The sequence below is a fragment of the Ixodes scapularis genome, unplaced genomic scaffold (assembly GCF_016920785.2).
Source record: "Ixodes scapularis isolate PalLabHiFi unplaced genomic scaffold, ASM1692078v2 PGA_scaffold4__175_contigs__length_147842914, whole genome shotgun sequence".
In the NCBI taxonomy this organism is placed as follows: Eukaryota; Metazoa; Arthropoda; class Arachnida; order Ixodida; family Ixodidae; genus Ixodes; species Ixodes scapularis.
In genome coordinates, this window is record NW_024609879.1 from 20,501,328 (window position 1) to 20,513,738 (window position 12,411).

The window sequence follows — 12,411 nt, forward strand, 5'->3', positions numbered from 1 at the left end:
CTCGTAACCCTCACGAGGGTTACGAGGGTTGCGGCTACGCCGACGGCGACGCCGACGCCGCTCAAGCCGGGAACGGGCGCCTAAGAGCTGCGCTCTAAAAAAATGTGCTTTTACTTTCAGCAGAAGTCGCAATGTGACTATTCTTTGCCACGTATTTGATTCGGGAGGAGCTAAGTGCCAGTTGCTGCCGAGCATCTGCTCGGTAGCAACTGTCGAGTCACACGTAGATTGAGACGTCGGTGTCGGCAAGCTCAATGTAGTTAAAACAAGTGTGCGGCACTTTGCAACACAATTGTGCGCGCGTTCACACCTAAAAAGACATGACGTCATTTACTCTGGTGAATGCAAAACCTTTTTCTGCAGTAGCTTCCCCAAATCCGAAAAAAAGAACCAGAGGGGCTGTAAATAGTCCTGACGCACGGCGTGAAAGCTGTAATGTGAGGCTCCAGGCTTGTTTTTCAACATTCAAAGATTTTTTTTTTAATATAAAAAGCAACTTCAAGGCGCTGTTATTCATTCATCAGAAAGATCGCTCACGAAAGCGTTATACATGTTTTGTTAATAAATAAACCGTTTTAATCGGCATAGATGCGAACTAATATTGCCATTCCGTGCTTTGACATAGCGCGTCGTCTGCTTGCATACTCCCAGCTGCATCACAGGATGGTGCCCGCGAGGTGGCGCTACCAAAACACATGGTATTTTTACGCTTGATTTTGTGGGACTTCGGAATTCTCCACCTTGCACCCAGGCCCTCGTGGCCTAACGGATAAGGCATCGGTCTCCTAAACCGGGGATTGCGGGTTCGAATCCCGCCGAGGGTAGCCTTCTTTTTTTTTTTTTTTTTTTTTTAGGTTCTTCAATTAAGAATCACCTTGTGGAAGTTTATTCACTCTTCTGCGACTTTCCATCCATTACTTGGTAATTTCCGCTCTTTGTGTAATTTGAGGCCGTTTTGCGACAGACTCACTTCTCATTTCGTCATCTCTATTAGTATTGTCTTCTAAGGAAAGTTAGTGCTTGCTTTATTTTCTTTAAAAGATACGTGGTGCTTAACCAAACTTATACGGAACACGTGAACTCCTTGTTTTTTCATGGCAGGGTTAATCGCGGCCCGGAGGACGCTAAACCCGTGACATAACACTTCGGAATGGTTTGTTAAGCGATTCGTCACGAAACCATTGCTCGGTTGCCACCAGCATAATGCGCCCATTAGGAAATACACATATCGCGTGTTTCGTATAGCTCTATAGTGAGCACTGTACAGTGGCACAACATCTCAGCCACAACCATCTGAATTGTTCGGTTGTTTGAAGAAAAGAAAAACGCGTGTTTCTAGACGCTAAGAAAAAAACTACACAATGGCGTAGCTTTTTTTTTTTTTTTTGCGAGTCATTGTTTTGACATTTTTAAAAAGCAAATGCCATAGCCAGCTGCACTGGGAAACTACAATGTCGTAGCGTGGAAAACTAAATCTCGTGAATCGTTTAGTCGAGTAGATTTTATCCGCGCGGTACTTGGTGAGCATGCAAACGACGAAAGGCGCACTGGCATGGCGAAACAAATATTCCATTTAAAAAAAAATGAAAGACGGTTACAAATCTTTGTAATGCGAAACTACAGTCGGTGACAGGTCAAGAAGGCAGTGAAAGCTCCTCATACCTCTTTCCACTTTACCAGAGCGAACTTTGGAGAGAATGTCACTTCCTCTCCAGCGTTCGCTCTGCTGTAGTGAAAAGAGGTGGGCGGAGCTTTATCTTCCTTCTTGAACTGCTCTTGAGGAGGTGGAGGGGAGGGTACGGAGGTGAGGGTATGCCCCTCTTCCTTTTCTGTACCCTCACCTTCTCCTCTCCTATCTCCTCCTCCCCTCCTCCCCCTCTTTTCCTCTTCCTCTCCTCCTGGCGCTGAATTTGTTCATGGGTGACGTGACACGAAGTCGTGACGTCAATTTCCTCGCTAAATTTAGCGCGGAACCTAAATTGGTGTTGAGGTCACGTGTCGTCAATTTCCTCGTTAAATTTAGCTGAAAAATGTCCCCGCTATATTTTGCGAAAAAATTTTTCCAACTAAATTTAGCGGGAAAATATCTCCGCTCAGCCCGGAACGCCGTTTAATTCCGAAACGAGCGCCTAAGAGCTGCGCTCTAAAAGAATTCCTGGCATCGAGCGCCTCAACAGAGCTGCCCTGGTCAGGGCACTCACCATTAGTGACATGTTGACCGAGTTACACGATAAAAATTTCTACACACTTAAGAATGTAGAAAAAATTTCAAACCCATAGCTAAACTCTCTTGGCACCTTTATTTCCAGTAACAGAACCTTTCAGTCGTTAGATAAAGTGGCGTTACGCGGGGGTTTCGGTGCCGACATGTCGGACGGACGCTCATTCTCCCTGTTCCTACAGGTACTTGGGCTGATCGTCGTCCAGTGCGGCACCGTCTACACGTCAACTGTCAAAGATGATGCGTCACCCAGCGACGGTACATGCCCGGTCATTCTGCCCTGGCTCTGCAACGCTTCGTCGCTGGATCTTTCGAAGCTGTGCTTGACTTTCAACTGTGACTACAGCAGACAACTCTGTTCCACGTCATGTGATGGGAGTGTATATCAGAGACTGCTCGACCATCCACCCTCGGGTTTCGGTGCCGACATGTCGGACGGACGCTCATTCTCCCTGTTCCTACAGGTACTTGGGCTGATCGTCGTCCAGTGCGGCACCGTCTACACGTCAACTGTCAAAGATGATGCGTCACCCAGCGACGGTACATGCCCGGTCATTCTGCCCTGGCTCTGCAACGCTTCGTCGCTGGATCTTTCGAAGCTGTGCTTGACTTTCAACTGTGACTACAGCAGACAACTCTGTTCCACGTCATGTGATGGGAGTGTATATCAGAGACTGCTCGACCATCCACCCTCGGGTTTCGGTGCCGACATGTCGGACGGACGCTCATTCTCCCTGTTCCTACAGGTGGGTCTTTCATACACTTATAAGTATGTAAGGCACAACGGCCATTCTGGATTGTCGGCACTGAGACCCAACCTTTTGTGTCAAATGTATGTTGGTATTACCGATTGCTACACTAAATACAGCCTAGCTGTGGCTAGGTTCGTGAAACAACGACTATTGATGGCAGGAGATATAGAAGCGAACCCAGGCCCGCTCACTTCTACACAGGAGAAACAACTAGTCGATGCTATGCTACTAATACCTGGCATGAACGAGGGGCAAAAAGCAATGTTGAATGAATTGAAAGCCATTAGGGAAATGCAAACATCGTTCGAAAGAAAACTAGAGGGCTTGTCATCTAGGATAACAGCTATTGAAAGCGAGATGACTATGGTTAAATCCTTGAGAGACGAAGTTGCTGACATAAAAACGGCGAATCTGGAACTTGACACCCAACTTAGAATGACTACCGCACAACAGGATGAAGTACAAAATCAATCGCGCCGAAACAACCTTATCTTTTACGGCTTGGCGGACAAAGCAAATGAAACCTGGGAAGAATCTGAGGCCAAAGTGATCACCTTTTGCTCTGATAAGCTCGGCGTAAAGCTTGAGCCCACTAACATAGAACGTGCGCACAGGCTAGGCCGTTTTTTCCGAAGAGAGAGGACGCCCCCTTATCTCAAAGTTTCTGTCATTTAAAGATAAACAAAAAATACTGTCAGTCGCCTATAAACTAAAGGGGAGTGGCTTTTCCATTGGTGAGGATTTCTCACCTGCTATACAACTCTCACGACGCAAACTTTTAGAGTACGCCAGGGAACAAAACGCCCAATTCAAACTACGATACAACAAGTTAGTTATTCGTGGTAAAACATACCAGTACAATCCTGACACCGACGTCGTGTTTGAAACCTCTGTATAGCCACGACAAAAAAGCGATATCAGAGGGCCTGACGTACAGGAACTTGTCTTTGTTACAGTGAACTGTAGGAGTATCAGAAATAAAAAGGATGACCTTGCTTTTCTTCTTGCTACAACGGATGCTGACATTGTTTGTGGTACCGAATCTTGGCTTGACCCTTCCATGACCAACTCCGAAATATTTCCACCCAACTACGAGGTCTACCGCAAAGACAGAAATTCGAGGGGAGGGGGTGTGTTTTTACTCGTCTCGAAAAACCTACAAAGCACAGCTCTTGAATTTCAAGACTGTGTGTGCGAATCTGTTTGGTGCAAGATAAAACAGCAAGGTTATAAATTTTTAACTGTAGGCGTATTTTATAGACCCCCAAGTAACAATTCACTGAATCCCCTTTTGTGTCTTTCCAATGTGCTATCTGCGATAACGCCTGATGACGTTATTCTTAGTGGCGACTTCAATCTTCCGGACGTTGATTGGGTCGACAATCTGCCCCTTTTGCGAAATTCTTCGTCACTGTATAAAACTTTCAAGGAACTCGTAGACACCCATGAGTTGCAACAGTTTGTATTGCTTCCAACAAGGTACGGCGCAACAAGTAAATCTATACTAGATCTTTTCCTTACAAATCACCCGTCCGCCATCCGTTTGGTAACGACGGCTCCGGGTATCAGTGACCACGAAGCTATCATTACAAATGTAACATGTAAGCACACTGTGACTGATAAGCCATGCCCCAAAAAAGTTTATCTGTTTGACCGAGGTGATTACGACAGCTTGTTTTTCGACCTCCTGGCTTATCTTCCCGAGTTTGAATGTGCGTGCACATTGCTTGACATTGAAGAATTATGGAATCTGTTTAAGAATAAACTTTCTTCCCTTATCACTGAATATATTCCTTCTAGGATGTTGTCGGGAAGGCGCAGGAATGACAAACCGTGGATGACAAAGGAGTTGCGACGTCTTCTAAATAAAAAGCGAAGATTTTTTCTAAAATATAAGAAAACGAGGGACCCAGCCAACAAAATTGAACTTCGTTTGCTGGATAATATCTTTAAGACTAAAGTTAAGGAAGCGAAGGAACACTACTTTTTGGCACTGGGACCAAAATTACTTAACAACCCAAAGGAACTATGGAAAACGGTTAGAAAATCGGGCAAGAGTGAATCTGTGGGCATTCCAGCAATTCTGAACAATGATGAACTGACCTCCGATAACTTTCTCAAAGCTGTTTGCTTCAATAACTTCTTTCAATCTGTCTTTTCGACAACCGAGCTAGTTGTACGAGAATCTTCCGAGACAACTTTTGATAGAATGCCTGAGTTTGTGGTAGAAGATTATGGCGTACTGAAATTACTGCGTAATCTGAAATCTCATTCAGCTATGGGGCCTGATGGCATTCCTAACCACGTTCTGAAAGTTTGTGCTGCAGCAATCTCACCTTTTCTAGTTATTCTTTTCAACAAATCGCTCTTTACTAGCAGGCTACCTTTGGAATGGAAAACGGCAAATGTTGTGCCCATCCATAAGTCAGGCCAAAAAAGCCTGGTTTCTAATTACAGGCCCATCTCCTTAACCTGTGTTTGTTCCAAGTTACTTGAACATATCATATTGCCGCCCGCAGAGCCGAGAAGGCAACGCTTGGTCACGGTCTTCTAGAAGATTCCCGGTCATTCTCGCAGCAGGCGTAACTTTCCCTCTGCTTTGTTATTCTCGAAAGTGCCAGTTCATCCTCGCCCCGAGAGCGCGACGCTCGAACCTTCCTTGCCGAACTTTCGAGATAGTGACGCACGGTAGATAAGCAACTGCCCGCGACCTTGTCGAGTCAGTCCCAGTCTCGCTAGCGCTCTGTAGTGCCGCCGAACCGCCGCCCGCTTTTCTGCTACCTCGACGCCCTTTCGTTATTTATTTTTGGTTGGCACAAGTTCGCCCAGTAAATCTTTATTTTCAGTTCACTTCTCGGCTTTTTGTCACCTTCGTTCGTGACATTTCTGGTGGAGGTGCGGGGTACTTTGCACAAGTTTCATACGGTCTACTGCCGAAGAAGACCAACCAGTCGACGAAGCCGACCATGGACCCCCAGTCGTCGCAGACCCCGACTGTCGCCCCCGTCGTCTACCTGCCCGTCGCCCCTCGTACACCGACGTCCTTCCACGGCGAGATCTACGAAGACGTCGAAGATTGGTTGCAGCAATACGAACGGGTGGCGCTGCACAACCAATGGACTCCGGAACAGCGTCTTCAAAATGTCTATTTTTCCCTCGAGGGAACGGCGCGACAGTGGTTCGAGAATCGTGAAACCTCGATTACGTCATGGGACCAGCTGAAAGGAGAGCTCCGAGGGACGTTCGCCAGTCACCACCGAAAAGAGAGAGCCGAGGACCTCCTTCGGACGAGGATGCAAGGCCCCAACGAAAGCGTCACCAGCTTCGTTCAAGACGTCCTGCGACTGAGTGCGCGTGCCGACCCACAAGCCACCGATGACAAGAAGCTGCGTGTCCTCATGCGCGGGGTGAGGGACGACATCTTTGGGGGCCTCGTCCGCTACCCGCCGACCACCGTCGAAGCGTTTGTCACGGAAGCAACGAACATGGAGCGCGCCCTCCAAGCACGCGCCTCCTACTACCAACGACATCCCGGCGTCGTTGCCTCCACCGACATCGGCGCCCGCACCCGGGACATACGCGTCGTTATCCGGGACGTCGTCCGAGAGGAGCTCCGAAAGCTGCTCCCCGCTACTGAGCGCCCGGCGTCGCTGTCAGTCGCCGAGATCGTGCGCGACGAGGTACAGCGGGCCTTGCAGCCTGAAACTCCCGTCAACGAGCAAGCCCCTGAGGAACCGAGGCTAACCTACGCCGCCATGGCCAGACGACCGCCGCAAGCTCCCCGCCAAGCTACGGTGCCACCACGACGTCAACCTCCAGCGCCACAGTACTTCCAACGTCGCGAAGAACGGCAGTACGTGCGCCCGGAAAAACCAGCACCCAGGAAAACCGACGTGTGGCGAACGGCCGACCGACGCCCGCTTTGTTACCATTGCGGGGAAGCCGATCATGTCTACCGCCGTTGCCCGTACCGGCAGCTGGGGTTACGAGGCTTCCACCCCGACGACCCGCGACCACGTTACGGAGAGCGACCCAGGGACATCGACGAATACCTCCGCCGTTCGCCATCCCCAGGACCGTCTCCCCGCCGCGGTTACCGATCGCCATCACCGCAACGCCTTGCATCGCCTCATCGTAGGTCCCGCCGAGAAAGCCTGTCCCCCCTGCCTCGCCGGGAAAACTGAGTGCGGCAATACCGGGAGGTGGTATTGCCGGTGACGAACGACGCCAATATCCTCCACAAACGTCGGAGGGCTCCCCCACTAGCGACGAGACGGTGTCCAATAACCTCGACGTAATCATCGACGGCCACGACGCGAAGGCGCTCATCGACACCGGAGCAGACTATTCGGTTTTAAGTGGGAAGCTCTCTCGCCGCCTACGGAAGGTGATGATGCCGTGGGATGGCCCAAAAATACGAACCGCCGGCGGACATCTCATCACACCAGTGGGAAGGTGTACTGCGCGCGTGGACATCCACGGAGAGACCTGCCCCGTGAAATTCGTCGTCCTCAAAGACTGTTCGAGAGACGTCATCCTTGGCATGGACTTCCTCTGTGAGTACGGTGCGGTGATCGACCTTGGAGCAAACAGGTTGACGCTGCGAAAGCCCGTGCTATCTCCGGAGGAATCCAAAACGTCGCCAGCCGCCGTCCGAGTCATTGCGGACCACGTGAACCTGCCGCCACGGTCGAGTGTTCGTGTGCCCGTCGTGACCGATGCAGTTGCCAGCGGGAAAGTCCTTCTGGAAGGCAACGTCCAACTGCTTCTCGGAAGAGGAATAGGCGTCGCAAGGGGCGTAGCAGAGCTGCAGGATGGACGTTGTGTGGTCCTCGTGACGAACTTTCGACCGGAGGCGCAGCATCTCACGAAAGGGGCCACTATAGGACACGTTGAGGAACTTGTGGCCGACGCCGAAATCACCGCGATCTCCGACGAGCCCTCGCCATGTCAGCCGTCCAGTACAGTGCCGCCACAGCTAGACGTCAACCCCAAGCTCAGCGCCACGGAACGACGACAGCTCGGAGACCTCCTCGCCGAGTTCGGCGACTGCTTTGCGACGACGTCGAGGGTGCGCCAGACAACAGTTGCGAAACACCGCATCATTACCAACGAGGACGCGCTCCCTGTGCATCGGCCGCCGTACCGGGTCTCCCCAAAGGAACGAGAGGCCATTCATGAACAAGTACAGGAGATGCTCAACGACGACATCATTCAGCCTTCGAGCAGCCCGTGGGCCTCTCCAGTCGTGCTTGTGAAGAAGAAAGACGGAACGCTTCGATTCTGCGTTGACTACCGGCGGCTCAACGCGGTCACCAAGAAAGACGTGTATCCGCTCCCCCGCATCGACGACACGCTGGACCGGCTGCGCCACTCCCGATACTTTTCGTCGATGGATCTTAAGAGTGGCTACTGGCAGATCGAAGTCGACGAACGGGACCGAGAAAAGACTGCCTTCGTCACGCCCGACGGACTGTTTGAGTTTAAGGTGATGCCCTTCGGACTGTGCACGGCGCCGGCAACGTTCCAACGTGTCATGGACACCGTCCTGGCAGGCCTCAAGTGGCAGAGCTGTCTCGTTTACCTCGACGACGTCGTGGTATTCTCCGCCAACTTCGACGAGCATTTGCGACGCCTTCGTGCCGTTTTTGAGGCAATCAGGACCGCAGGACTCACCCTCAAGCCGACGAAGTGCCGGTTTGCCTACGGCGAACTGAAGTTCCTGGGCCACGTGGTGAGCAACGAAGGTGTAAGTCCTGACCCTGAGAAGACTCGCGCCGTAGCGGCCTTTCCACCGCCCACCGACAAAACTGCCGTCCGAAGATTCCTTGGGCTTTGCGCATACTACCGGCGATTCGTTCAGGATTTCGCCAAGCTTTCTGCGCCGCTAACGCACCTTACGAAGGACGCCGTGAACTTCGACTGGGGTGAAGAACAACAACAGGCATTCGACGAACTAAAGCGACGGCTCCAGTCACCACCGATTCTCGGCCACTTCGACCAATCAGCCGAAACGGAGGTCCACACGGACGCCAGTAATACAGGACTCGGAGCGGTACTGGTCCAACGACAAGACGGTGCGGAGCGCGTGATCGCATACGCTAGCCGGACGCTGTCGAACGCGGAACGCAATTACTCGACGACCGAGAAGGAATGTCTGGCCGTCGTCTGGGCTATCACGAAATTCCGCCCATACCTGTACGGGACTCCTTTTCGGGTGGTCACCGACCACCATTCGCTGTGTTGGTTAGCGAGCCTGAAGGACCCATCGGGACGCCTCGCTCGATGGAGCCTACGACTACAAGAGTACGACGTAACCGTGGTCTACAAGTCAGGCCGAAAACACAGCGACGCCGACTGCCTGTCCAGAGCCCCTGTCGAGTCAGCTGCCGGATGTGCCAAAGACGACGACGACGACGACGACCACTTTCTTGGCGCGGTGAGCATTCACGGCATGGCAGCGCTCCAGCGGGACGATCCTGAGCTGCGTGCATTAATCGACCACTTGGAGGGACGATTGGGTACGATTCCCCGAGCCTTCTCACGTGACCTGCCACGATTCGCCGTCCGGAGAGGTATTCTCTATAAAGAAAACTTCGGGGACAACAACTCGACGTGGCTGCTAGTGATTCCTGCTAGTCTTCGAGAAGAGATCTTCCAAGCCTGCCACGACGACCCAACATCTGGTCACCTTGGCTACAGTAGGACTCTTGCACGGATCCGAGAAAAATACTACTGGCCCAAGCTTCCGAAGACTGTCCACCTCTACGTCCGTTCGTGCCACGAATGCCAACGACGTAAGAAACCACCGACGAAGCCGGCAGGTCTCTTGCAACCGATCGCGCCCCCTACTGCACCATTCCAGCAGGTTGGAATGGATCTTCTCGGACCTTTCCCACCGTCGGCGCAGGGAAACCGGTGGATAATCGTGGCAACTGATTATCTCACCAGGTACGCCGAGACAAAAGCACTCCCGTCGGGGACCGCCATGGAAGTAGCCAAATTCTTCGTGGAGTCTATCGTCCTCCGACACGGCGCTCCACAAGTCCTGATTACGGACCGAGGATCCTCGTTCATGGCGCAACTGACACAAGAGATACTCCGCCTGAGCCACACTGACCACCGCCGGACCACGGCATACCACCCGCAGACCAACGGGTTGACGGAGCGACTAAACAAGACCATCGCCGACATGATTTCTATGTACGTTGACGTGGAACACAAGACGTGGGATGAAGTGCTGCCCTACGTCACGTTTGCGTACAACACGGCGATTCAAGAAACTACCGGCATTACACCCTTTCAGCTGGTGCACGGCAGAAAGGTGACGACGATGCTCGACGCCATGCTGCCCCACAACCCGACGGACGACGGCACTGACGACGCCCAGCTGGTCACCCAACGAGCAGAAGAAGTACGCCAACTAGCCCGTCTTCGAATAAAGGACCAGCAACGTGTGGACGCTGGCCGGTACAATCTTCGCCGCCGCGACGTGGAGTTCCAGCCCGGAGACAGGGTATGGGTGTGGACGCCCATTCGCCGCCGCGGCCTCAGCGAGAAACTGTTAAAACGCTACTTCGGACCCTACAAGGTCATCCGCCGCCTTGGGGACTTCAACTACGAGGTGCTCCCCGACGGAACTCGCCCATCAGGACGCCGCCAGCCACGACCCGAAGTCGTCCACGTAGTTCGACTCAAGCCGTTCTACGCGCGTTAGGATTGTGACACTGCATGTTTGTTTTGTTTCGCCGTAATTGTTTTAGCCATTTCCGTTTTCCTTTCGTTTTGCATCGGGGCGATGCACTTTTAGAAGGGGGGATAATGCCGCCCGCAGAGCCGAGAAGGCAACGCTTGGTCACGGTCTTCTAGAAGATTCCCGGTCATTCTCGCAGCAGGCGTAACTTTCCCTCTGCTTTGTTATTCTCGAAAGTGCCAGTTCATCCTCGCCCCGAGAGCGCGACGCTCGAACCTTCCTTGCCGAACTTTCGAGATAGTGACGCACGGTAGATAAGCAACTGCCCGCGACCTTGTCGAGTCAGTCCCAGTCTCGCTAGCGCTCTGTAGTGCCGCCGAACCGCCGCCCGCTTTTCTGCTACCTCGACGCCCTTTCGTTATTTATTTTTGGTTGGCACAAGTTCGCCCAGTAAATCTTTATTTTCAGTTCACTTCTCGGCTTTTTGTCACCTTCGTTCGTGACAATATATTCAAATATGGTTAATCACCTTGAGAGCAATACCTTTTTTTCCAAGTCTCAGCACGGTTTTCGGGCTGGTTTGTCGTGCACTACGCAACTCACTGAGTTTTTACATGACCTCTCACTTTCACTAGATAAAAATGTTCAGGTTGACTGCCTGCTTTTAGATTTTCAAAAAGCATTCGACAAAGTACCACATTCACTTCTTATGCACAAGTTGTCGTTCTTGGCCCTTCCTGACTATCTTTTTGGTTGGATAAATGATTATTTGTTAAATCGTAAACAATGCGTAGTTGTTGGTGGTCAAAATTCTCCGTATGCGGATGTAACCTCGGGTGTCCCACAGGGGTCTGTACTTGGCCCACTTCTCTTTTTGATATATGTCAATGACATAGCACAAAACCTAACATGCAGTGTTCGATTATATGCAGATGATTGTGTAATCTATAGAGAGGTTAAATGTGAGGATGATTCTCTTCTACTTCAGTCAGACCTTGAAAAGGTGATGACCTGGTGTGACAAATGGCAAATGTTTCTTAATATCAATAAATGCAATTATATTAGATTCACCAAAAAAAAGCAGCCTTATCTATCAAAATATCAGTTGAACGGTGTTCCTCTTCAGGAGGTAGCTGATGTCAAATATCTAGGGGTTTATCTTAGCGCAGATCTTTCCTGGACTAAGCACGTCGACGCAATAACAGCAAAGGCAAACCGCGTTTTAAATTTTATCAAACGGAATTTCAAAATGGCCCCAACAAATATTAAGGAGCTGTTATACGTAACTAATGTCAGGCCAATCTTAGAGTATGCTTGTCCAGCGTGGGACCCGTATTACGTAAATTTAATATCGAAGCTAGAGCGTGTGCAAAACAGAGCAGCCCGTTTTGTTGCAAATAATTATGAATTTTGCTCAAGTATAACAGATTTAAAGAAACAACTGAAGTGGAAATCTCTGGTTTTGCGGAGAAAATATCTTAGAATGAAACTTTTGAGAAGTATTTACTTAGGGCAAACAGGTATTGTGAAGGACCACTACTTACATAATCCTGATTACCTGTCCTCTAGGGTGGACCACCGGCTAAAAATAAAGAACATTAGGTGTAAAACTGAAATGTTTAAGAACTCATACTTCCCTAAATCAATTAGTGATTGGAACAGTCTTCCGCAGCACGTGGTCGCTGAAACTTCGGATGCTATGTTTTCCACCTCATTATTAGACATCCTTGAATAGTTGTGTGCTG

At 50.7% G+C, this 12,411-nt stretch overlaps 2 non-coding genes across 2 annotated transcripts; both read left to right on the forward strand.

Annotated features, from left to right (window-relative positions):
• The first annotated feature begins 751 nt into the window (after nt 1–751).
• On the forward strand, nt 752–824 carry Trnar-ccu. Its single transcript has one exon. It is a non-coding gene; the product is annotated as a tRNA-Arg (tRNA).
• A 1,756-nt stretch (nt 825–2,580) lies between these two features.
• LOC115331066 lies at nt 2,581–3,908 on the forward strand. Its single transcript, XR_005716945.3, has one exon. It is a non-coding gene; the product is annotated as an uncharacterized LOC115331066 (transcript).
• The last annotated feature ends 8,503 nt before the right edge of the window (nt 3,909–12,411 follow it).